This window comes from Cricetulus griseus, chromosome 6 (genome assembly GCF_003668045.3).
Source record: "Cricetulus griseus strain 17A/GY chromosome 6, alternate assembly CriGri-PICRH-1.0, whole genome shotgun sequence".
Lineage (NCBI taxonomy): Eukaryota > Metazoa > Chordata > Mammalia > Rodentia > Cricetidae > Cricetulus > Cricetulus griseus.
The window spans coordinates 73,035,376-73,062,526 of NC_048599.1; the positions used below are offsets into that span (position 1 = coordinate 73,035,376).

The 27,151-nt window shown below is 36.9% G+C and overlaps 1 protein-coding gene across 1 annotated transcript in view; it reads right to left on the reverse strand.

Annotated features, from left to right (window-relative positions):
• The window catches only part of Cstf3 (cleavage stimulation factor subunit 3), an 84,467-nt gene that overhangs the window by 36,137 nt on the left and 21,179 nt on the right, over window positions 1–27,151 (reverse strand). The gene's annotated exons all lie outside the window — the stretch shown is intronic.

Genomic DNA, 27,151 nt, shown 5'->3' on the forward strand with positions numbered 1-27,151 from the left:
TATTACAACTATAATTAAATGTGTTAAAATTAATTTTTTATGAAATTTGACTACACTAAACTAACTTCCCTTTGGGCTATTGTACTAATCACTGAATATTACTTTACTGTCTTGAGTCACCTAAATATCTGTGAAGGTTAGCAGATGTAGCTTAAGTGGTGGAACACATTTTTCCATGCACAAGGTTCTAAGATTTGATTCCTAACACCTCTCTCAAGAAAGTGTTCATCATGTGTTCTTGTGATTTTTTTCACCAAGTGAATATGGGAATACGGTAACTGAATCCTATTAAAGAGCTTATAACTCAATTGGAAACATAAGACCAATGTTAAGAACAATACAGAAATGAATTTAAATTTAAATTACTTTTGTTCTGTATATGCTCTGTATTCTATGAAATTCAGGAATGGGGGAATGAAAAGTAGAGTTTGGAACAAGTAAAGTTTTTATTGAGAGGGAATCCAGGCCACCAAGAGAAACAGGGTTTGTATAACCCAATGAAATCACATGAAAAACTCAGGTATTCTGTAGAATAGTGAAGATATCCATGTTATATAAGAATATATACTGGAAAAACAGGTTGGCTAATTGTAGTGCAGATCCATCACAGAGGGCAAAAAGAGCCAAGCAGAGTTAAAATTGATACACAAAACACTAGATGTCATTATGATTCTTCTGGCTGGTGGTAATGATGAAGCAAGCAAGGGGAGAGATGGTTTATCAGAAAAGTGGTGGTGGTGGCGTTTACAGATCAGAGGGAATATTGACTTGAGCCAGTAATAAAGAGAAAAACAGAATAAACAGTTTACTATGAAACAAACATGAAAACTGTTGAGAGCTGTTGCATAGTAAAGTTTATTTTGTATTTTATAGACTGTTTTCAACTATGGCATCATGGTTTAATAGACATGAAAAAATAATAATGAAAAAAATACACCCAGACTCCTTTTCTTTTGTTTTTCTTTTTTTTGTGTGTGTGTAGGGGGGGAGGGGAGAGGTAGAGGTAGGGGAGACACAGAGTGTTCTCTGTGTTGATCTGGCTGTCTTTGAAATTCACTATCTAGACCAGGCTGGCCTTAAACACAGAGGTCTGCCAGTCTCTGCCTCCTGAGTGCTGGGATTAGAGTTTGTGACACCAGGGTTGGCCAAGACTTCTATTATCTGTTCCTAGAAAGAAAAGGAAGATCCATAAAGTACTTGAGATAAGAGAAACAGGAAAAAAATAATATCAAAGTAGTCAGAGAATATAAAGCAAAACAAAACAACCAGCTGATGGCAGAAAATGCTGCCAGTCAAAAGGAGAGTACAAAAAAGACAAGTAGATCTACCAATAAAAAGATCATTGCTTATTGATTACAATTTGAATGTTGAAGCAATTCAACTTCTTGGGACTTAAAATCACTAACAAAGGACATAAGGGAGCAGGAAGGACAGGTAGAGTGTTAGTAGGGGGTAGGGGAGAAGGGGAGGGAGAGGGAACCGGGATTGACTTGTAAAATAATCTTGTTTCTAATTTAAATTAAAAAAAAATCACTAACAAAATCCTGGTAACACTATCAGCATGTATTGCAGATACTCAACAACTAACTTAGCGAGCTATAAGAAAAACAATCAGGTCTGTGGCTGGTGAGCTGGCCCACTTAAGTTCAATCCCTGGGACAGGGTGGAGGAAGAGAGCTGACTTCAGAAAGTTGTCCTCCAATTTCTACATGGTACACACACACTTGAGCACACACACAAATTAAAAAAATAAAGAAGTGAAAAAGAATCAGGTTTAAGGAAAAGAAAATGAGGTACAGGGATGTTTAGACTTGTCCAAGACCACACTGCTGAGGGTTGTTTTGGTTTTCCCTATACAGTATCTCACTATGTAGGCCACGATAGCTTCAATTCATGATCCTCCTGCCTCAAAGTATCCCCAACACACACACACACAAACACACACACACGTTTTTAAAACATAGGATCTAGAGAGATGTCTCTGTGGTTAAGAGTACCCTTGTTTTTGCAGAAGACCTCATTTTGATTCCCAGTACCCACATGGAAGCTCATAATTGCCTGTTAACTTGATCCCTGGAGATCTGATGTCCTCTTCTGGGTTCCACAGGCACCAGGCATACACATTGTGCACAGGCATACATGAAGGCAAAAAACCCATATGCAAAAGCAAAGCAAAGCAAAGAACAAACATGTACATTTAGAATAGAGAATGGCATGGCTGGGTATGTACCTCAGTTTGTAGAGTGTTTGCCTAGCATTCACTAAGTAAGTCCTTGGGTTCAATTCCAGCACCAGATAAAATGGGCTGCAGGCATTACTTAGATATTTTCCAATCTTTATTCTCTTGCAATGAATTAAAACAGTTGTAGTGGCACATACATGTACTCACAGAACCAGAGAAGTGGAGGAAGATCAGAAAGAAGTTCAAGGCCAATCTTGGCTACATACATTGGAGGCCAGCCTAAACTACATAAGACCCTGTCTCTAACAAACAAATACACTGAAAAAGAGACTACCTAGGTATGATGATGCACACCTGCAATCTCAGTTACTTGAGAAGGCAGGAGGGTTACTGGAGCCTAGAAAACTGAGACCAGCCTAGATAACATAACAATAGACTTCACAAGCAAAACAAAGCAAGCAAACAAACAAAAACACTATGAAGAGTGGAAATATATCCATATTATTTTAAATATAAAATTTAAATGTTGAAGCATTCAAGAGCCTGACCCTGTTTTAAAAATAATACACTAAATAGTATACACAAATGATATGTACTAGAGTGTAAGAGACAACAACACAAGAAGAATGTATTCAGAACTGTAGACCAAACTACATACTGGGAAGGCCGAGACTATTTCTCTGTCACAGTTATATATTTCTCTAATATTTTATTCCCATACAATTTTTTTTTGTTTGTTTTTTTTTGAGACAGAGTTTCTCTGTGGCTTTGGAGGCTGTCCTGGAACTAGCTCTTGTAGACCAGGCTGGTTTCCAAATCACAGAGATCCACCTGCCTCTGCCTCTGCCTCCCTAGTGCTGGGATTAAAGGTGTGCACAACCACTGCCCAGCTCCCATACAAATTTTAAATAGTCAAGAAAGTTGAATTGTTTTGGTCAAATTGTTCTCCAACAGTTCCTCTTCAACTACCACTGGCATTTTTCCATGCACAGAAACATCCCTACTGCAAACTTACTTTTAAATGCTCTCAGATTTTTATCCAGGCTATAAAAGTCAAATAACTGCTAAGTATACTTATCTCAACCAAGACTATGAAACACAAAGCTTCTACCCTAACATCAGCAATATCCACCACTGAACATCTCCATTCAGCCTTATTTCAGCTAATAAAACAAAGTAGTTTGTCATCACCAATCCAATTATTAACTTTCAAAGCACAATCAACCTGCAATGTTTATTTTTTAGAGATAGCGTCTTACTAAAGTATCATAGGCTGGCACCCTGAGCTCAAGATTATCTTACCTCTGTCTTTCCAGTGCTAGGATTATAAGGGTTTGCCATGTTTTGTGGTTTGTGCTTGCTATTCAACCAAACTGAGCTCTGTCTCCAGACATTATATTCCTCTATTTTTTTAAAGCAACTTTGCTGCTCTTCCAGAATTTATCACCAAAGATCTGTAACTATGAAATAAACCTTTTACTTATTCTAAAATATACAGTGTATCCATACTCTAAAATATTCCATGTTTAAAAATTAAACACTACTACTATTTGAACATTCTTTTTTTTTTTTTTTTTGGTTTTTTGAGACAGAGTTTCTCTGTGTAGCTTTGGAGCCTATCCTGGCACTCGCTCTGGAGACTAGGCAGGCCTCGAACTCACAGAGATCCTGCCTCTGCCTCCCAGAGTTGGGATTAAAGGCGTGCACAACCAACTCCTGCCTATTTGAACATTCTTAAGGAAACAACCAATTGGATTATGCTCCAAAACCCATTCTCTCAATCCTATATGCATAGTTTCAATTACAAATACCTTTAAAATGCTTATCAAATAATGTAATCATGTTCTTCACCAAAATTATACATTTATTCAATCCTATTCCCTGTACCCAAACTATTAATTAGCTACTCTTTTTAAAATTCTAAAGTAATAGTTAGGTGGTGGTGGCACACACCTTTAGTTCCAGCACTTGGATCTTCTGAGTTTGAAGGAAAAAAAAAAATCCAAAGTAGCTCTTAAAAATCACCACAAGGCTCAATTTGAATGATCCTACCAGCAATCTTTTAAAAAATACAGTATGCTACCAATTCTAGGGCTTAGCTATAGTATAGCACGTGCATAGCATGTGAGGCCCTGTGATTAGTTCCCAGCATCAGAACAATACTCTACCATGTGAAAAATACAAGCTGCCAAATAAGCATTAAGAGATGGATAGAGAGACTGATCAGGAGTTAAGAGTATTTGCTGCTCTTCCAGAGGAGCTGAGTTCAAATCTAAGCACCCACATTAGGTAGTTCACAACCACATTTAATTCCAGCTCTGAGGAACCCAATACCTTCTTGTGGTCCCTAGGGATACCTGAACACATGTGCAATACACATGTAAGTAAAAATAATAAATTAACTTTACTTGTTTTACATGTATGAATATTTTCCCTGCAGGCATGTGTAAATGTGTGTGCCTGTTGGATGCCTTGGAACTGGAATTATGGATGGCAATCCATGGGTGCTAGAAAATGACCCCTGAGCTTGTGAAACAACAAGTACTCTCAATTACTAAGCCATCCCTCCAGTCCTAATACTAAAAATAATACTTAAAAAAGCTTGGGACAGGGGAGCTGGCACACGCCTTTAATCCCAGCACTCAAGAGGTAGTGGCACTCAGATCTCTGAGTTTCAAGTCAGCCTGTTCTACAGAGTGAGTTCCAAGACAGCCAGGACTACATACACAGAAACCCCATCTCAAAATAACAAAACAAGAACTTTAAGATTTTACAGACCTAGAAGTCTGAGTGATTAGGTTAAAGGTAGCTGGGCAGTGGCCTACACCTGGATCATAAATTTTAGTGTAGTCTAGGATACATAGCAAATCTTTGTCTAAAACAAAAGGGAGGTCAATATGGAAAAGCAGGAATATATATTTTCCCTTTATACTCAAAGTTTTTTAATTTTACTACAACACATATTACCCTTTAAGACAAGAATGTTGCTTTCCTTTTAACAAACAGAAAAGGCTCTGCTTTTCCTCCCATTTTCCTTTTATTTGATACATTCATTATGATTGCCTTTAAATTTAGTCCTTTGGTTCTAAAATTATTTTTACATGCACTTAGCTTCCATAAATGCTAATGAAAGCTTATGACAATCATGTCTTTTCACTAACTTACCTAGGATTATTCTGCTCACTCATTAAGAAAACAAATGAGTCAATAAATTTTGATTTTTTTTTTGTTACAGGGTCTCATTTTGTAGGTCTTGTTGGCCTTGAACTCACAGACATCCATCCTCTTCCCAGAGTACAAGGATTAAAAGTGTGCATATATGGCTCAACAGGTAAAAGTTCTGACCATAAAAGCCTGACAATGCCAGTTTAAACTGTGGACTCACAAAAAAGCCAGTGACAACCATTTGTAATTCTAGCTCTAAACAGCTGACAGGGAAGGTAGAGCCAGAATCCACCTGAAACTAGTTGAGCAGAGCACTCTGCTTCAACAAAGTGGATGGCAAGAACTGACTCCCGAAAGGTATCTTCTGACCTGTGCACATGCACTTCTTTAAAATTCCTTGAGTTTTCTCATAGTACCCAGAACAGTGTTTGACATAGTAAATCAATGTAGGTAAAAACTACCAGCTGTCTGAATACTCAAAATGAGCATCCATATTATGCACCATGGTCAAAATCACTTATAAAATATACTACATTGATTTTTGTTTTTTTTGAGAAAGGGTTTTTATGTGGTCCAGGTTAGCCTTTAACTAAAGATATGTCAGGCTCTGCTGGGATTAAAAGCCTGTCACCATGCTAAGCCATAAAATACATACAACAGGAATGTAAAAATGTATAAAATTCTAAAAGCTCATGAGGTCTAAAATCCTGAAGATGGTAGCTTTAAAAACTCACTTCATTTTATTGGTCCATTTTGTGCACGAGTGCATACATGCCACATATGAATGTGTAGAAGTTAGAGGACAACTTGCAGGTATCAGTTCTTTCCTTCCACCACGTGGGCCCCAAGGATTTAATTCAGTTATCAGGGTTGATGGATGGCACTTGTACTTGTTGGGCCTTAATACAGGCTCTGAGATCAAGTTTTAAACTTAGTAGATTTCCACAATGTAGATCATTACATGAGTATAATAAAAATCAATTGCATTTGCTATCGATTAAAGAAAAACATGGTTTTTAGTTCTAGAATCATCTCTTAAATAGCCATGAAAATGAAAAATTAGAGCCTGAAAGTGGAAGTATAAGGAGGTAGATATAACTAAACAACAACAAAAGGATAAAAATTCTAAATTCTTCAAATAAACTTGGTCTTTGTGAAATAATTCAAAAATCTGGTTATTTCTAATTTAGCAGCCCATTACATTGGACTGTCAAATTATCAACAGATATGACAAAATATAGGTAAATAAGTTAGTGCTGAATTGAGTACCCAGCAGCCCTTTCTCAGCCACTACCACAATCTGAATGAGGACAGAGGAATAGGTACAAAATCATCCTTCTATCTCCCTTCCTATACCCCATTGTTCCACCACAACATGTATACAAAGTATTAAATGTAGAGACAAATACTCAAATTTGTATGGGTAAGATTTTCAATGGATAAAATGGGATATATTTTGGAAGACCAGATTCTATAATTCAGTATTTGATTATATCACCAATAGGAAAACTAGAATGGAAATGTTTAATATAAGTAGAATATAATATTTATATATCACACTTATTTCAAAAGATTTCTAATTAATGAAATACTTCATTATGATTTTAATATCATTTTCCATAAATGACCCAATAAACATCTCTCAAGAAATAAATCGAGGTCTTTATCACAGATATCTTGGGGGGAGGAGTGCTGAAGGATAATTTCATTCCAGATTAAAAGAAAAACCCCAGGATAAGCAAGTTGTAAATTTTGACAGCTAGCTGGAGAGGAGGAGGGAGGTTACCCAAAAGAGAAGGAACCCCAATGTTTTAGGGAAAGCATATTCAGTCTCTGGCCAGCATCCAAAAGAACAAGAAAAAAGGAAAGTTGTCCCTTTTGAATAAAGGCTCAGGAAGGAGGACAGACCCAACAAACTACATGGTGGCTCTGGAGCAACTCTCTCTCTCTCTTTCTCTCTCATATGTATATTTTAAGGTATTTATTATGTACATAGTGTTCTGCCTCCATGTGTTCCTGCACACCAAAAGAGGGCACCAGATCTCATTATAGATGGTTGAGAGCCACCATGTGGTTGCTGGGAATTGAACTCAGGACCTCTGAAAGGGCAGTAAGTGCTCTTAACCTCGGAGACACCTCACATATATTTTATAAGCAAATGATCAGAAAATAAATACGAGTAGAGGTGTTCCCATGTGAAATTATTTTCACAAGGGCACCCAAATCTTCTCATGTCTGATGTTGAACTATAAAAAAGGCAAATAGCTTAAAAGGTGTATAATAAAAATCGTAGATTGGCCAGATGGCTCAGCAGATAGATAAAGCACTTGCTGTATAAGCCTGATGACAAATTCAATCCCTGGAACAACTTAAAGGTAGAAGAGAACTGACTCATCAAAGTTGTCCTATGATCTCCAAACTCATGCCACCCCATACTCTTCTGTCATATGTGGTTTGTGCATGTGCGCAAATTATAATAATTTTTTAAAAAATGACTTAGGAAGTTAGGGGTTTGACCAACAGAAATCTATGTACAAAACGTATATATTCATGAAAAATATTTCATGAATGACAATAAACACACCAAAAGGAAATATTGGTCCTTTATCTTAAACTATATTGAAGACCCCCACAACTGAAATTAGAAAAACAAGCAAAAGCATTATACAGGGCAACACACTGATAATTTAAACATTGCCAGAAGTATTTGAATTTGTAAGCCAAGAAGGTAGTATGTGACTACAAAGTTAGAACTAGGGAAGCAGAAGCCAGGCTACCAAGAGTCCATGGTCACCCTCTCCCCATACAGGAAGTTCTAGACCAACTTGAACAGAGACCATTTCAACTATCTGTCTACTCCTAAAAAACCTTGAACTTCTTAAATAGCAAATTGCACTAAAGGTTAAGTTTCCTTTAATTAACCCAATGTTGTGCAAATATAGGGGAAAAGATGAGGAAAATGAACTAAGATAAACTGGCTATTAGAAATTCAAAGGACTCTGAACATATGAAAATATGCTCTATTTTCAAAAGAGAAATGCAAAGTAATTTACCAGGTTTATTCTGACAATTTTATATGTGAAATAAAAATAACTTTTTTTTACCCAAAAGTACTGACAAAAGTTAAAAGGTGTAAAGATTATCAGTAGATTTACATTTTAAGTTTTTAGCAGCCTGAATGGAAGACTACTTGGATTTGAGAAGTTCTGACAAATCTTCTAGACTCTTTAATAGAGCAATTCTACTTCCAGTAATTAAAAAAAAATGCAAATGGATATTTTGCCTAAATGTGTGTTTGTGTACCACGTGCATGCCCAAGGCCAGAAGAGAGTGTCAAACCCCCTGGAAATGGGGTTACAGATGGTTGTGAACCACCATGTGAATGCCGGGAATCAATTTCAGGTCCACTGTAAGAACAGCCAAGTCTTCACTTGAGCCACCTCTCTAGCCCCACACTCCTAGGAACTTAATCTACAAATATTCATACAACTGGAGGTGATGCATAAATAATTATTCACTGCAATAATATCTGTAAAAAAAAACAGGTTGGGGAAGCAATTAATGTTCTGAAGTACAGAATAAGACAGTATTGTGTTACTTAAAATATCCACATTTGGGGCTGGAGAGACAGCTCAGTGCTTAACAGCACTGACAGTTCTTCCAGATAAGCTGGGTTAGATGGATCCTATTCCCAGCACCCACAGGGCAACTCCTGTTAACTCCAATTCCAGGAAAGCTGATGCCCTCTTCTAGCCTCCATAAGCACCAGGCCCACATGTGATGAAGATATACGTGTAGGCTAAAAACCCACAATGAAATAGTCAGCTGTTAAGGTGAAAATAAAGAAAGCATGCACATAAACACATTAGACATCTTAAAAGTTACTGAGAAACTGAACAATGATACAGAGGAAAGATTTTGCACAGTAAGGTTCCATTGTAGGTGCTTTCCTTATTTCCTCTCTTTTGACTTTTATCATTATGTATTTTAAAGCTTTTCTTTAAGATATACATACTTCTTTGGGGTTTCTGCTTTTTGTGGTACTCGGGATTGAACTTGGTAGGTAAGCACTCTACCAGTGTGGTACATTTCCCACCCTTTATGACTTTTATTATTTTGTTCAGCAAAATTGTCCAGCCTGACCTTGAACTTGCTATGTAGCCCAAGAAGGACTTGAAGTGGGGCTCTTCCAGCAAGTCTTTCAAGCAGAGAGATTACAGGTATGTACTACCACGCCTAGTTGTTTTTATGTTAATATATCAAACATACTGTCAATCAGTTCTTAAATCAAGTATTACAGAAATGTTTATGAACACACAAAATAAAACATACATTAAACATACAAAAATTCAAAGTACAAAATAGTTCAACTTAATATACATGTTAGTGTATTCATGTATATACACAAGTGCACATGCCATGGTGTACGTGTAGAGGTCAGAGGGCAACTGTTGGTGCCAGTCTTTTGCCTTCCACTGCTTAATTAGATTAGCTAACATATGCTTCCAGGAATTCTTTGTCTCCACTTCCCATCTCACCTTAGCAAAGCTGAGATTAAAAATGCACCATTGCATCTGGCAATAGATGGGCTTTGGGGATCCATTTCACCAGCTTCTAATGGTATCTATTTCAGGGAAAGATTATCCTTAGCCTCTAAACATCTACTGGAGTTGAAACTAGTCATAGTGAATATATGCCTATATTTTCATTACTTGTATGCATGATGCAGGGGGTAGGTGTTCAATGCAGTCAGGATTACAAAACAAATTCGAGGTCAGCCTGGGGTTCAGACTGTCTCAAAAACAAATGAAATTTTAGTCAACATCTTTAAGAAACTACTTGCTTGATGCCACAAATCACAGACTTTTGAGATTAAGCCAGTCTCATAAAATTTACAAGGGAGAATAAGATGGCTCAATGGGTAAGAGTGCTTGCTCCCAAGCCCGAAGAACTGAGTTCAATTCCTGAAGCCCACATGGTAGAAGACAATTGACTTCTCCAAGTTGACCTTTGGCCTCCAGATACAACATCAATACACTGTATGTACATATACTTACACATAAATAAATCAGATTTACAAAATATTTCCAATCTTTTATTAAAAATAAAAGCCAAAAGTTGAGCCGGAGAAATGATTCAGTGGTTAAGAGTACTTGCTTTCAGAGGACAGGAGTTCAGTTCCCAGAACACAATATGGTTCTTGATCAGGCAGTCTCTGGCTTCCACCCATTCACGTGGCGCATACACACATAAACATTAATTAAAAAATTAAAGGAGAGATGGTTCAGCAGGTAAGAGTACATACATACTGCTCTTGCAGAGGATCAGAGTTTGGTTTCAAGCACCCACACTGTCTCTAACTCCAGCTCCAGGGGGATCTGAGGCCCTTGTCTGTACTTCCAGGATATCTTAATTATATGCATAGACCCCCTACTAACATATATACATAAGAATAAAAAATGTTTTTTAAAAATCAAGTAGGAGCCAGACAGATCAAGGACAGCCTGCTGGTCCTCAGAGTTCCAAGACAGCCAGAGCTACACAAAAAAAGCTGGCCTCAAAAAAAAAAAAAAAAAAAAAAAAAAAAAAAAAAGCAGCCGGCAATGTAGTAGTTATTAAAGTCCATATCTAATATGCCGAAAGGCCTGGGTTCAATCTCCAGCATCATATGAAATGGTTATGGTGTTACACATTTGTTAATCTAAGCCTGTGTGAGATATAGGCAGGAGGATCAAGAATTCAAGGGCATCCTTAGCAACACAGTGAGTATAGAGGCAACTTGGATGACAGATTAAAAGACTACCTCAAAAAGCTAAAAATAATAAATTTTGTTTTGAAAAGAAAAATGGAATTTAAAGTGTACTAGTTGGGAATAGTAATACCTAAGTGGTAGTGCACACATCTAGTATGTACAAGGTTCAGAATTCAATCCCCAGCACAAAATAACAGAAGCAACCCACAAATGTAAGGATAATTCAAAGCTACTTAATGGTTTCTACTCCTTATATAAATAAGGCATGTATACATACATTAATTTCTGTTTGTTATATAGTATTGGGTATGTACAAAAATACATTCTGAGTATTTTATTAACCTTAACAAGAAATATACTCCGTCTCATAATTGGAATACTGTTAACTGACCAGCTGTCTTCCTTCAGCAAATTGAAGAGGCAGGTCCACTGTGTTCTTGTTTCCTTTGTTGCTGAGAGGTGTCAAGTTAACTGCAATCAGTCTGAGAGCCACAGGCATTCTGTATTCATTTATTTCTGAGGCTTTTCCTTGCTGTTAACTTTTGTTCTCATATATCTGGGGGTAACTCTCCCCCACCCTCAGTCCTTCCTGGGATTCAATAAGTATCACAAATCTGTTGACTGGGTCTAGAATCCTAGAAAATTCTTCCAATTCTGCTTTGCCTTTGAGTTTCTCTTCTACTTCTAGAATGTCAAGAAATGTGTTTTGTTTTTAGTCTGTTAAAGCTCCAAACTAAATTCCTTTGAGTTTCCTTCATCCTTTAAACAGTGTATAATCTGTTACAGTAACTCAATTCTAGCTTCTGAAATTTTGGAGGTCTGTAGCTACTATGGGCAGTTTCTTTACATGCTTAGCTTTAAATAACCAGAATGTTCCAAAGTCTCACATTTGTGGGGTTAATATGAAGGCCTCATATGAAGGTGCATTCCTCCAAAAGTTTGAATAAATGATACCAAGCATCAGTATCACAATGTAGACTGAGTCCCCTTAAACTGATGGTTTGAATCTTTTTTTTCTCAACACTTAACCCATGCACTGTTACATGGTCTTAGGTGGTCTTATTGTTACATTCCAGGATTTCCCCTATTCCATTCTTCGGACCAAAGAAACTTCCCTCATCCTTTTCAGTTTGTAAAATGGCATAGACTTAATCCTGGTTCACTGATGTCATTCTAAGTGTGGCCTTTTAGCACAGAACTCTAAAGGAAGAGACATGCCATCGAACCTCCAATGCAGGAAGGTCTTGAACTTCACTAGAGTGCAGAAGACTTCCAATTGCAGCGTCTCCCAGTTGGGCAAATTCTCTCAAGACAAAGTTTAACCACTCCTATTTTTGAGCTTCTCCATTTTCCTTCCATCGAGGCTGTGGTATTTGGAATTCATTCCTGTAGTGACAACTCTTCAATGCCTTAAACATGTTCTTAACACTCTATCCAGCAGCTTTACTTCAGAAAAAGAAACTCATTACCCAATACTCTCCTGTAGTACAGTTTATTAACAAAAATTGCCCCCAAATTACTCGCAAACTGTCTTGGAGAACAAACTATTGTTATGCAACATTCTTGAAACAGTAAAATTCCAAAGGTAAAAAATTAAGGTTTAACAAAATTCAATTAAACAAATTTGTCCACTAAAAAACTTTCATAAGACCAGTAATTTGTTATCTTTAATATTTAGTATGCCTGAGTGAAAGGTTTAGATTAAAACCTTTTATAAGAGTTAAAACAAAGGCAAAAGATATTAAACAGACTTCTAGTGCTTTTCTGCAAAATTGAAAACTAATCTATGACCCTATGCACTTGAACCATGGTATGAGGTCAGAGGAAAACAAAAGGATGTTGGTTCTGTCCTTTCACCTTGTGGGTTCCAGGGACTGAACTTAAACCATCATGCTAAATGCAAACACTGTGATCTGTTGAATCATCTTGCAGGCCCATTTTTTGGTTTGTTTTTTGAAACAGGGTCTATGTAGTTCTGGCTATCCTGGACAGCTATGTACGTCAGGTTGGTACCAAACTAAGAGATCTGCCTGCCTCTGCTTCCCAGGTGCTTGGATTAGAGGTGTGTGTTACTGTGCCTGGCTTGGGCTCACAATTTCCATATCTTTTGAAAATATAAATGCCAACGATTTTTCATTCATTGATCACATAATGGTATTACGGAAATATGCACAATATTTGTCATACCTGTCAAAGGGATGGGGAGAAATTAAAATGGTTATCCCCAAATTCAGCAAATCAGCCCATGAACTCAAGATTTTATAAGTACATATGCAAAAATCTCAGAATTTTTACTTCAATATAGATAAATTTTATTGTATCCAGTACGGAGTTTTATCTCAAATTCACAATCAGCCAGTTTTGGGGGTTTTAGATTAGTATAAACCTTAAATGGAGAAATTACAAAATATCCCCCCAGCTTCCAGAAAGCAGTTTTTAAAAGTATTTCATATTAGGATAATTCTAAAGTCAGGCACATATCCAAAATCTCAGAACTCCACGGACTAAGGCAGAAGTATGATATCAAGCTCCAGGACAGCCTTGCAAGCAAGCCAAGGAAGAGAAGAGGGATAGAAGAGGTATAAGGGAAGAAACTGAATAAGAGTGGGATAAATAATTCTAAACATCAAAGAATCATTCCCTAAAATTAAATGTTAGGGATATTAGACAATTAAAAATAACCTGTGGGAGTCCATGAGATAGACAACCTAAATTTGATCCTAGAGCCCCACATAATAGGAGGTAACAACTCTTGTAGATTATCCTGACATCTTTATGTATGTTTTGGCATTGGTCTGCTTATGAGTGTACGTATAACTAAATGTAATAATTTTTGAAAACACCCTTTTAAAGTTTCTTTAATACTTAAGTATAATAACAGATGTTTTTCTGTTATTAGTCACATAAAATTTGTAATAGTAAAAATGAAACTTTGTTATATACTTATATTCCAATTTTTAGAAATTAAAATTTGATTGGCCCTAGAAAGGTGCTCACGGGTTAAGCAGAGGACCAGAGTTTGGTTCACAGAACTTACACAACAGCTCATAACCATCTGAAATTCCAGTTCCAGGCAATATGATGCCTTATTTTGACCTCTGTGAGTACCAGGCACATGTGGTGCACAGGCATCTATGCAGGCAAAACACATATACATAACTTAAGAAATAAATTAAAACTCAGGATCTGGAGGCATGTAATTTCCCAGCAAAGATCCCTGCACATGTTTTTGTAAGACAGGGTTTTACAATATACTATAGACAAGCTCAAATTCAAAATCCTACTCTACAATTTCTACTTACTTGGAATCCTGGGTATGTTTTTGGATATTCTAGAAGTTAACCAAATATGATCAAGACCCAGCACTCATGTCAGGTATGGTGGTACACACATTTAACCCCAGCATGTGGGAAGCAGAGGCTAGCAGGTCTTTGTAGGATAGCCAGTGCTACAAAGAGACTCACTGTCTCAAAAAAAAAATTGGAACTCTAAAATTCAGAAATTAAATTCCCCTACTGACTCTACTACCTTAATGTATTATGTCACATAGGAGTTTTCTTTCTAAAAACTATTTAACCTGGACATGGTGGTACACACCTTTAATCCCAGGAATTAAGAGGAAGAGGCAGATGGCTAATTCAAGTTCAGGATTAGTTTGGTTTGAGTTCCAAGCTATTCAGATATATAGTGAGACATTATCCCAAAATGAATAAATATACACACATATTACAATGTCAGCATAATTCTTATTAATATCTCCTTCATCAATAACAATGTTTAAGGAGGCAATCTTTCTCAAAATCTTTTAATAAAGTAATAATACCTGAAATCTGATAAATCTATCAAGTTCACTTTTGACAGAAACTTGGAAACCACTACTCCTGTGCTTTCATCTTTCTTAATTTTAGCCATGCTATCCTTGGGTACCTTGTAGGTCTTCAGGTACTCCAGAGGTATTCAGGTATTTCGGAAGACTTCAATACAGCTGCAGGTTCTTGTTAAAGTTTGTTTCAAGTTATGTTTTAATTTTTGGTACTAGAATGAAAACACTAACACAATTGGTATGCTTTCATCTTGGTTGCTATTCCTTCAGTGTCTCTCCCTTTCAGTATACACTATGTAATTTTTTCAATAATAAAATGTTTGTAACAGGACTGGACTGAGGGTTCATTGGTTAAGATCACTGGCTGATGTGAGAACCTGGGTTCAATGCCTAGCACCCACAAGTTGGCTCAAAGCGACCTGTATCTCCAGTTTCAGGTGATCTCATGCCCTCTTCTGCTCTCTGTGGTTACTGAACACACTTGGTACACATAACTACTTGCAGACAAAACACTCATACACATAAAAATAAATCTTAAAAATGCTTATAGCAAATGAACTATTTTCTATGCAGAACATGCCAACTTAGAAACTGTGTTAATGGATCAACTAGACACTAACAGAGTGGTTTCTTTAGACTTGGTAGCTCTTATAAAATTTTTCTTCTCTCAAAATATAAGACTTTCGGATATGAATTCATGTTTCTCTCAAACTACATAAATACAAATAAAGTGGAAACACATTTTTATAGCTTCTTAGTTTTTTAACACTTGAAAGTAAAAACTGAAATAAGAATTTCTAACCAACACACAATTTGTCTTTAAAAACTGAACAGCAGGACAATCATGGTAGCACACATTCAATCCCACCACTCCAGAGGTAGAACCAAGCAGATTTCTGTGAATCTGAAGCCATCCAGGTCTACATTTTGAGGAGGCCCAGGACAGCCAGAGCTACAAAGTAAGACCCTGTCTCCAAAATTAAATAAAAAAACAAAAACAAAACAAAACAACAAACAAAAAACCAACCAACTAATCAAAAACCACTCCTCCCAACAAACAAAAAAACTAGACAAAGCTAGCCAGGCGGTGGTGGCTCACACCTTTAATCCCAGCACTCAGGAGGCATAGGCAGGCCGATCTCTGTGAGTTCAAGACCAGCCTGGTCTACAAGAGCCAGTTCCAGGACAGCCTCCAAAGCCACAGAGAAACCCTGTCTCAAAACCACCACCCCCCCCAAACAAGCAAGCACAAACTCTCATTACGGCAATCAAAATAATACAATGTTCTAATACTTAAATTCTAAACTTACACGACAAATTTTAGATTTCTACTTAACTCATTTCCCTGACAAAATTATCCACATTACCTTAAGCATTTTTAAAGGTCTCTTGTTCATACTTTTTCTTCAATGCCAACAATTTAGCTCATGTTTTTGTACTTAAGAATTAAGAAACTAGCCGGGCGTTGGTGGCACACACCTTTAATCCCAGCACTTGGGAGGCAGAGTGAGTTCAAGGCCAGCCTGGTCTCCAGGATAGGCACCAAAGCTACAGAGAAACCCTATCTCGAAAAAACAAAACAAAACAAAACAAAAAAAAAAAAAAGAAAAAAAAAAAAAGAAACCTTTTATGGAGGCATCTGCTTTTAATCTCAGCATTAGGGAGGTGGGGCTACAGTGAGATATTGTTTTACAGATAAGTAACCTAAGTTGTAAAATATTATAATTGGACTTTTAGAATCCTCAGAAGTAAAGAAAGTAAAGAAATCTAAAGAAAACATGGAAACAATGTACTCTCAGAAATAGCCATTATGATGACTTGGGGGTTATACAACACTTTGTGTTAGAAATAAGTATAAGAGCTACAGAGAAAACTCAGTAGTTAAAGAGCACTGGCTGCTCTTCCAGAGGACCTGGGTTCAATTCTCAGCATCCATATGGCAGCTCATAATTGTCTGAAACGGCAGTTGCAGGGGATCACATACATCACACAGACATACAAGCAAGCAACACCAATATACACAAAATGAAAATAAATGATAAAAAACAAACAAACAAAAACGAAGTAAGTATTAGAGGGCTTTAATCCTAGCACTTGAGAGGTAGAGACAGGCACCTGCATTCAAGACCAGCCTGCTCTACAGAGAGAATTCCAGGACAGCTAGGGCTACACAGAGAAATCCTGTCTTGAAAAATAATCACAATCTACATTTGAAAAAAGTACTAGAGGGCTGGGAGAGTGTTTACCTCTTCCCACAAATCAAATATTTCAACAAAGATGTCAGGGGTGGTGGTAGTAAGCAGAAATGTACTAAGAATTCTTAAGGTATTATTATATAAAGCAAATCAGATATAGTTTCCCATATCTGTAATCCTAGTATTTGGGTCAGTTAAGGTTTTATAACACTAAAATGTTCTAACATACAGCATAACCTGAGGCTGTATGTAAATTACTATACTCTGAAATGTGTAAACTAGCATACTGGCCCATGCCCTTAATGTTATGTGGTTAAATAATCTACTTCTTAAGTGTACCTCAAAATTCTGAAAGACTTACATGGAAACAGCTAATAAAAGAAATTCCAAAAAAAAAAAAAAAAAAAACTGAGGACTATGAAAGTTAAGAATTAGAATTATTAAAAATTATTAAATTTGATCCCGGACGAGCCCCCCAATAAAAACAAAATTCTTAAGTTTGAATCCCCAGCTATGCTTAAACTACATATCTCAAAATAATATATACCTGTACATCAAAAAGCAAATTATGATTAACCATAGTAACACATAACACACAGGAAAATTACACAATTATTAAACATTACACAATTTTTATTTTTGAAACAAAGTGTCTCTTCATAGCCCTGGCTTAAAATTCAGAGATGCACTCACTTCTGCCTCCTGAGTGCTAGAACTAAGGGCATGGGCCACTATGCTCATGTATTTCGAGTATTTGGGATTATACCCAATGCTAGAGAAGGACACTATGACTGAACTACATCCCCAGCTTCATTCTTTTTGAGATAAGGTCTCACTAAATTGCCCAGACTGGCCTTGTATTCACTCTCTAGACCAGGCAGTCCCTTGTCTTACTGAGTCTCTGAGATTACAAGGTCCTCTAAATGTGCAGATTCTGCACTTGTACCCAAGGATTGGAAATACTCAAAAGACAAACTTAATGGGAACTAAATAGATTCTTTTTCCTTTTCATCATTTCTTAACAGACTACAAGTAATTCCACAGCAATTGCCAGGTGGTGGTGCAAGCCTTTAATCCAAGTACTCAGGAGGCAGAGCAGGTGGATCTGTGTGAGTTGGAGGTTAGCCTGGTCTACAGAGTAAGTTCCAGGACAGCCTGTCTTTGAAAAAAACAAAAGAACAAACATCAAACAGAAACTGGCCAAAGTAAAGATTCTGACAGGACTGTTTGGCCATGCTCATCCAATTTAAAATTAAACAATTTCAAAATAAGTTTATAGACTATAAAAACAACTTCCAATTTAGAGGACTGGTTGGAGGACTCAGGCATTTGTACTGGCCTGCCTTGGGGTTCTGACATGATGTCCTAAGCAGCAGTCATTTAACACCACCTGTGCACATTCACTACTTCGTTGTGTCCCCCCCTCCCAATCTTTTTTCCCCCGAGACAGGGTTTCTCTGTGGCTTTGAATGTTGTCCTGGAACTAGCTCTTGTAGACCAGGCTGGTCTCGAACTCACAGAGATCGGCCTGCCTCTGCCTCCTGAGTGCTGGGATTAAAGGCATGAGGCACCACTGCCCGGCTGCGGCTACTATACGTTCCCTTTTAAAAGGGCCCACCTCTCATCTTGTCTATTCCTTCCTCTCTACTTCTCTGCCTGCGAGTCTCCCTGCCCCCCTTGAATCTCTTTTCTCTTCTGCCACTTCTGTCTCCAGGGGCTTGTCTCCTCCCTCTTCTCCCCGCCCATCTTTCCCCATTCCCTTTCCCTTAAATAAAAAACCCTCCATCCAAGCTCTGTTGCATGGCTTTTTTTCTCAAGTACAGGTTTTTTTTTTTTAAATTACAACACTGGCAGTCTATACCTGTAATCCCAGAATTTGAAGAGCTGAGGCAGGAGGTTCACAATCTGTGGACAAAATATTGTGCCCATTTTTTTTTTTTTTTAAGTCACAAACATGTTATTTCTGTGCTGCACCCACTGCTGTAATGTCCTACCTCAAATCTTTCCCTCCTTGGAAAATATCTTTGTATGGCTACTCACGGCAGTTTGTGTGAGGATGGGTACCTGTAAAACCTGTTCTGTCATCCTGGTGATGTCCTTGAAATTCACACTTTTTAAAACTTTTTCTAATGCTTTATTTCTTTGAGAATTTCATACAACATATTTTGATCATATTAAGGCCCCTCCCCAAACTTCTACTTAATCTTCCATGACTTCCCTACATACCCAACTTTATGTTCTTTCTCTTGTGTAAAAACAAAAATATGGGGTCCAATTTGCACTGACCCACTATACCTAACCACGGAACCTGCTCTAAGTGTTAATAACATATCCAGTGTCATTTTAATGAAGAAAACTGAGTTTCTTTCTCCCAACAGCTATCAGTAGCAAACAGCTTCTTGTCCACTTCCCCTCTTCCATACTCATTTCATAATCATTTTATGCCACAAAGCAGATTCAACTTTGTGATCAATATATAATCTGAACTGTCAACTTTTAAATACTTATGTTTTTAAGCATTTTTGTCACCTACCAGGTTCCAACTATGAGAACCTCAACATTCAACTTTTTTTTATTGGTTTTTCAAGACAGGGTTTCCCAATAGCTATGGAGCCAGTCCTAGAACTAGGTCTGTAGACCAGGATGGCCTCGAACTCAGAGATCTGCCTGCCTCTGCCTCCCAAGTGCTGGGATTAAAGGTGTGCAACACCACTGTGAGGCAAATATTTTTATTTCATATGTATGGCTACTTGGCCAGCATGTATGTTTATTAATCACCTGTATGTCTGGAGCCTTAGAGGCCATAAGATCCCCTAGAACAAATTGTGAAAACTTGTGGGTACTTGAAATTTAACCTGTCTTCTGGAAAAGCAAGCAGTTTTCTTAAATGCTGAGCCATCTCCAGCCCTCCAAATTTCCTTAATTCCAATCCAAAACTGATAACCAATGATACTGGCAGACAAGAGTTTAAGGAATGTTATATAAGAAGCTTAAAACATTCAGATTGGTATTGTACAGGCTAGCTACTGGAAATTAGCCACCACTAATTTTCTCCAGTTTAAGTGATTCTCTAATAAAACATGACACTGCCTTAAAGTTTGTCAGATTTTGATACTGAGGTTATGCTGGCCTTTTGAAATTGATGGGTTTTAATTTATTGGGGAAGAAAAACATGTACCATGCATGCATGTGCATGGAAGTCAAGAGGACAACTTGGAACATCAATTTTCTTATTCCACCATATGGGCCCTGGATAGTGAACTCAGATCTGCAAGTGGCAATGGCATACATGTGGAAGTTAGAGGCAACTTTAGGGCATTAGTTTTCTTATTCCACCACATGGGCCCTAGGCTCTGAACTCAGATCTTCAGGTGTCAAGTAGCCTGGCTGAGTCATCTCCTTGGCTATGTTGGAGGATGGTACATGTAGAGGGCTCCCATATAATACAGGGCAGTGTTTAGACTTCAACTCATTTTTCTGTCTCTTCATTCTAAGTGCTGGGATTCTGGTACACAGCCAAGTATTTTTTAAAAAAGGATATGGAACAAGGGCTGGAGTAACTCAGTGGTTAAGAAAACCAACTGTTCTGTTGCAGCGTTTCCTTCCCTGCTCCATAGAGTGATCTCTAACTGCCTGTAGATCTAGTTCTAGAAGATCCAATACCATCTCTGGCTATGGCCAGGCACTGCACTCATATGTGCAAAACCACACACAAAAATATAGACATAATTTTTAAAACCAACTTAATTAGTAAAAAATTATCATAGGAGCCAGGTGGTGGTGGCACAAGTTACAGGATAGCTAGGGCTATATAGAGAACCCTGTCCCTGTCTCAGGAGAAAAAAAGCCATCAGTACAATAGCTCATAACTGTGGCTAGACTATATAGTAAGCCCCTGTCTAAAAAGGGAGCTGATGATGGTAACTCACATATGCCTATTCCTGACTGTAGATCTAATAAACAGCTATAATATTACCAAATACCTAGTAAGACATCTCAGAGTACCTCCTGACTATGTAAGAAAGAGCAAAATTACCTTTTTTACAATGGCAAGGAATGTTCAGCCAGACAATAATAAAATCTGATTGCTGTCCTCTAAGGCCTCAACTTCCCAAAGCGTAGGGTAAAACACTTTACCATGTGTTCATTGTTGGAACATCAAATCACAATACTGGAGTACACAAACTGGCTCCAAAGGGTAACAACTTGATGTACTCATGTATAAGAAACCTAATTTATCTTCTTGTTCTATAGTTCATAGTTGAAACAATATCCTTTGCTTTAAATATGTCAATGATCCAGCATTTAAGGTGCTGAGAGGGAAAAAATTGAAAGCCACCATTATTGAATGGTCAGCACTGTTTCCTCAAATCCATTATAAGGCTCCAGAAATTACCATCATAAAAAGAGCCATCTCCCATGTGTGAATTTTAAGATAAGAAAAACAATGTCATACATTATATGCAAGAGGTAAAATTTTCTAACTACAATGTCTACCATTGAACATGTTTAGTAAGTAATGTTTATTTTTAAGATATTAAAAAATATACTTTTAGGACTTTGTTAACTTTCAGTACCTCAACACATTATTTCAAAAGTACATCTCAACCTTTGCATTTGACATGGATGTTTTTAAGAACTATCGATTAACACCTCCAAACAGAAAAATTTTCTTTCGAACTGACAGGCATACAAAATGGTAACTTACCCACATTAAGCTTCCCTGGGTCTCAGAAAAAGCAGGTGGGTTTTTCAATAAGGTGTAGTCAAGGCAAATATTCACTATCTTCAACCTAGTACATTAACCACCTACTTCTTTCCTGCTAGGAATTTTCTAAGAGTAAAACAGTTCAGTAATAAGCCAATGCATTGTTGCCCACATTGACTTAAGAGTGCAGCTTATTTGGGCATAGGGGCATCTATAATGTCAGCACTTGGGAGGCTGAAGGAGAAGGACTGTTTTGAGTTTGAGACCAGACTGAGTTACAGAGCAACACTGTCTCAAAATAGAACAGCGCCAGTCAGACAATACAATGTAAAATTGCTTGTCATACAAGCATGGCAACCTGAGTTTAATCCCTGAAACCTACTGTGGAGGAAGAGAACCAACTCTCAAGTTTTCTGACTTCTGAATGCTGTGGCAGTCACATGCATAATAATAAAAACCAAACTAATCCACCTCAGTGAGGTAGAGTATGCCTATAGTCCCAGCTGTTGGGAAGTAGGAACCAAGCGAATGAGGAGGAATTTAAGGACATTCTTTGCTACAAAGCTAAGCATGAAGCCAGCCTGAATTAAATCACATCCTGTCTCAAAAATGTAAACAAAAAAACCAACAAAACAAAACCTACCTACCAAAAAATGTGAAATGTAACTTTATAAAAATTAATATTTACTTTTGCTTATGGGTGTGGAGGTCATTGGGCAGCTTGGAATTGGTTTTCTCCTTTTCTCCATGTAAGGACCTGGGATTGAACTCAAGTTGTCAAGCTTATGGGTGAGTGTGTACCTCCTACCAGCCCAAAGCTCAGCTTTTAAAATGATACATTCAAAACACTGTGGCACATGCCTGCAATCCCAGCATGCAAGAGTCTGAAACATCACATCTTCAAGGGGGAAAAATTGAAAGGGGGGATTCCATGAGTGCCCCCCCTTTCCACATAAAGTCAACTGCCACATGCTCAAAGTCAGGGACCCTGACTATTCCCAATTACGGAAGTTGAATATACAGTATCATGAAGCATTTGAGCATTTTTGTTTACTCATAAATACCATATTGAGGTATATTATCTTCACTTCTTGGGATAGGAGAAGCTCATACACCAAAATTACCCTCTTATGATTAAAAGATAAATAAATAAATACACTTTGGTTCCTAGGGCCCACAGGACATCTATAACTCCATCTCCAGGGAGTATGATGACCTCTTCTGACCTCTGTGGGCACCAGGCATACAGGTGACTCACATACATACAGGAAAAACATTCAGAACACATGCATCTAAATATTTTTTAAAGTTATTTAGATTAATTTCATTTTCATTTTGTGTATCTGTGTTTGTTAGGGAATATGTGCACATGAGTGCAGTTGCTGTTAAGAGTCCAAAAGAGATCTTTGGATCCCCTGGGGTTGGAGTTACAGGCAATTGATTGAGTCTCCCGATATGAGTGCTGGAGACCAAACTCCTATCAGAGCAGTATTTGGTATTAACTACTGAGCCATCTCAAAAGCCCTGTCCTCTATGACCTTAATGTCTATATTGGCAACAAGTTACAAAAAAAAGTACTATGTTATTCCACAAAGGTGGAAATTTAGGCTGAAACACTATTTTCAGGAAAACTTCAAACTGCATGATCTAATTCTATTTCCTAATTAATTTTAGAATGCACATGCATCATAAACCTTAGTCTTTTCCTACACTTTTCAGATTCTTTTTGAGTATTTTGGCACAGGTCTCTCTCATTGTAGCCCAGACTGAGGTGGAACTCACTAGCAGCACAGGCTGGCCTGGAACTTTTGACAACCCACCTGCTTCAGCCTCTCAAATGCTGTGGATTACAGATATGAGCCACCACCCAGCACCATAATTCTGCTTTACAAGTTGAAAAACCCAGATCTGATGAGACGGCCCAGGGGGTAAACTTGCTTGCCTAGCCACCAAGTTTAACAATCTGACCCTGATTTCCTGGTCCCCATATGGTACAAAGAGAGGAACTGCCCAATGATATCAACAGGAAAGTGAAGGCACAAGTGTGAGCATGCATATAAGTAAATGAATATGAAATTAAAGTTGAGAAATTTAAAGAACTTTAGTTAATTAGCAGAATACTTTACCCAAAAACAAAAAATTGGCTAAATGTTAGAAGAGTAAATTTCCTAGAAGATATAAGCTATAGGTTTTATTTAAAGAAACTTCAGAAAAAGCTATGTTTTTTGTGATAGTTTAGCATGAAATGCCTTGGATCACAAGAGAAAAAAAACTACAGACTACTAACAGTGACAACAAAATATCAGTGCTACACAAATGGGTGCACGGAAGGAGAAAAATACTTCAATAAAACTTAAAAATAATTTACTATTTGTAACATAAGTATGAAAATACTTCTTTCACTTATAAAACAGTACTACAATTATCCAAAGCAGTTGTGGTTGCAAATAATTCCTATTATTTTCTCTATATTTATACATTTAAGAAACAGTAGATTAAGAAAAGTTATAGAGTAAAATCTGAATAATCACACAGACATGGACCAACATTTATTACAAACAGGAAAAATAGACCTAAAAAGAGTACAGACTTTTCAAGAAAGGGCTATAAAGCTGAAATATAGAGATTTCCATAGTCTACATAATTTTATCTGCATTTTAAAATCACATTGTTCAGTATGTACAAAACATTGCAATACAGTGATTTAAACTGCTATGTGAAGGCATTAAAACAGAATCAAGAATGGAGAAGTTTATTTCAATTAAAGTCACTCATGTTCCATCTTGAGTTTACTTCCATTTTCCAAGTAAGGTTATTTTGAGAAAAGTAAAAATGGTATTTTATAACCTACTATTTATAAGGAAAGAAAAAACAAGTATAGAGCAAAGAATTCACGTTTAAATTTTGAAATGAAAAGCCATCAACTCTCTACATGCTTTATTAAACCACAGCTTTCACAGACAGCAAGGTGCATCATTGCTGTTACCAGCAGCATAACTTCTTCCTCCTTCAGCTACCCATGAGAACATCCTTCTGTTCGAAAAGTCTTATGAATGTAGCTCAATTCAAGACACATTACTTTTAACAATAAAATATTGTACCTTACATGTTGTCAGTGTTCACCTAATAATGTGAAAAGCTAGATTAGAGAAACCACAAAGAAGGAGAGATATTTAGGGGAATATAGCAAAATTGTGTAATGTTCCTCAGTTTTGTGGTAACTTAGTGACCCTTTAAATCCCTGTGTAAAGCAGATCTGTAGAGAGAGGGCTGAGGATGATTATGGCTAGAATACCCTAAAATATTAAACAAGAAAATGTTGGATTTGTTAAGCTAAAAACAAAACAAACAAAAACCCTAAAATTTATTTAAGACATTGTATGAATTCAATGTTGTTGCTTGCTTTTCTTAATAAATCTTCTGGGGCAGAAGTTATGAAATGAAAGAAAAGCAATGCATCTTAGGTCCTGGGGACAAATGATCTTAAATATTATAATAGTAATATTTTCAAATGTTATAAAATACACAATTTTATTATAAATGTCCACCCACTAGGAGAATATTACCTCCAATATTTTTTAAGAGTAGCAAAAAAGAAAAAACAGAAAAACAAACACCTAAGTAACAAATTAAGGGTCCCACTTTAAAGCACATATTTTATACAGGTAAACTTGCATAATGCTGCCACTGAAATGAGAAAAGCTAAGTTTGTTCTAAATAACTGAAAAACTCTTATTTTTAATTCTTATTTCTAGTTAAAAATAATTTTAAAAACTATTTTCTTTTGCTCCTTCTGCACTGAAGCAGAATAGCAGAATTAACAAGAAATTTCCCCGGGGAAGCACTTTTTTCCCTTTACTGAAGATTTTCCTTCTAGTAGAAAAAAAAAAAATCTAATGCATTTAGCTACACAATAGTTTAGCTGAATTAAACAAATGTAACATTGTAATTGCCCCATCATGAAATACTGAGTTACAACAATGTATTAAATCAAGCTTTATTTTGAGTGTGCATACAGGATGTTATAAAACAGTACAGTATTATAAGTACTATAAATAGGTTATATGTCTTCATCAAAAATAAAGGTCACATTGAGTGACATGATCAAATGAAAATTTTAGCTTCTGGGAAGTCAAAAGATAAATGGGAAAATAAAAGCTAAGAGTAAACCAAGAAAAAGAAAGACAGCTTAGGTGTGTATTTCTGAAACCAGCATTTAATTTAACATTGTAATTCCTAAACCAGAAGTATAAAAAGTTAAACACACATATATTTGGTATCATTTTCCCAATAGATTTTTATACATATACATATTTCTGTGTTTGTGCTTTGTGTGTGTGCCGTGTGTGTGTGTGTGTGTGTGTGTGTGTGTGTGTGTGTGTGTGTGTGTGTGTGTGTGTGTGTGTGTGTGTGTAAAGTAGCTGCAGTAACAAACCAGGCAACTCCTAGCAGCTCTGAACTTTCATATGCAACAAATTTGTTATTAACTTTCAGCCTCCTGGAATAACACCTACTCATTTGTGCAATTCTTTTTTAGAATACAGTTTGTATCCTATACTTAGGGAGGAAATGGGGAAAAAACAAGACAAAACACCCCTTTTTGTGTTTATAATTACAGAAGTAGAACCTTATTGCCAATTTTAGCTTAACTTAAAATCAGTATCTAAATTTTGGAGAAAGAATTTCATAACTGAGAAAGTACTATTTTATTTTCCAAAACTATCTTTCAATCATGTTTGTTTCTAGTGAGGTGCTTGTAAAGTCAGACTAGAAAGCAAAAGGGGTGCAGGCGATCCTGGGTCTTTGTTTTATCAAGTTATAGGAAGCAGTATTTTCTTCTGTATACATGAGACAGTCCTGTTTTGAGTTTCAAGCCCATCTACCTTGATGACTTAAATACAACAGAGGAACGGAATGAGTCCAAAGGAGAGGTGATGAAACCTTAAAAATATGGTTATGGGTCAAATTACCAGACTCCACGTAAGTTACAATCTCATTCACACATACAAACACAAACATGCAGACCAAACATGCACACACTCACAAACGCATGTTCCTGTTATTGTCCAGTAATTTTCCTTCCCTCCAAAATAATACAATCTAAACTGTAGCACAGATTCAATCAAGTACACTGCAGCCTCCATTTAAATATGTTGCTGGTTGGGATCATTCCGAGGATGCATCACAGGTGATACTGTGCTACAAAGTCTATTCAGTACCACTGATGCTAAAGTCCTTTCAGAGGTCCAAAGAGACCCACAGATCACCAAATTTCAGCAACAGTTGAGGTTGCAGAGTACTTATGTTGAGCATTTATATTATAAAA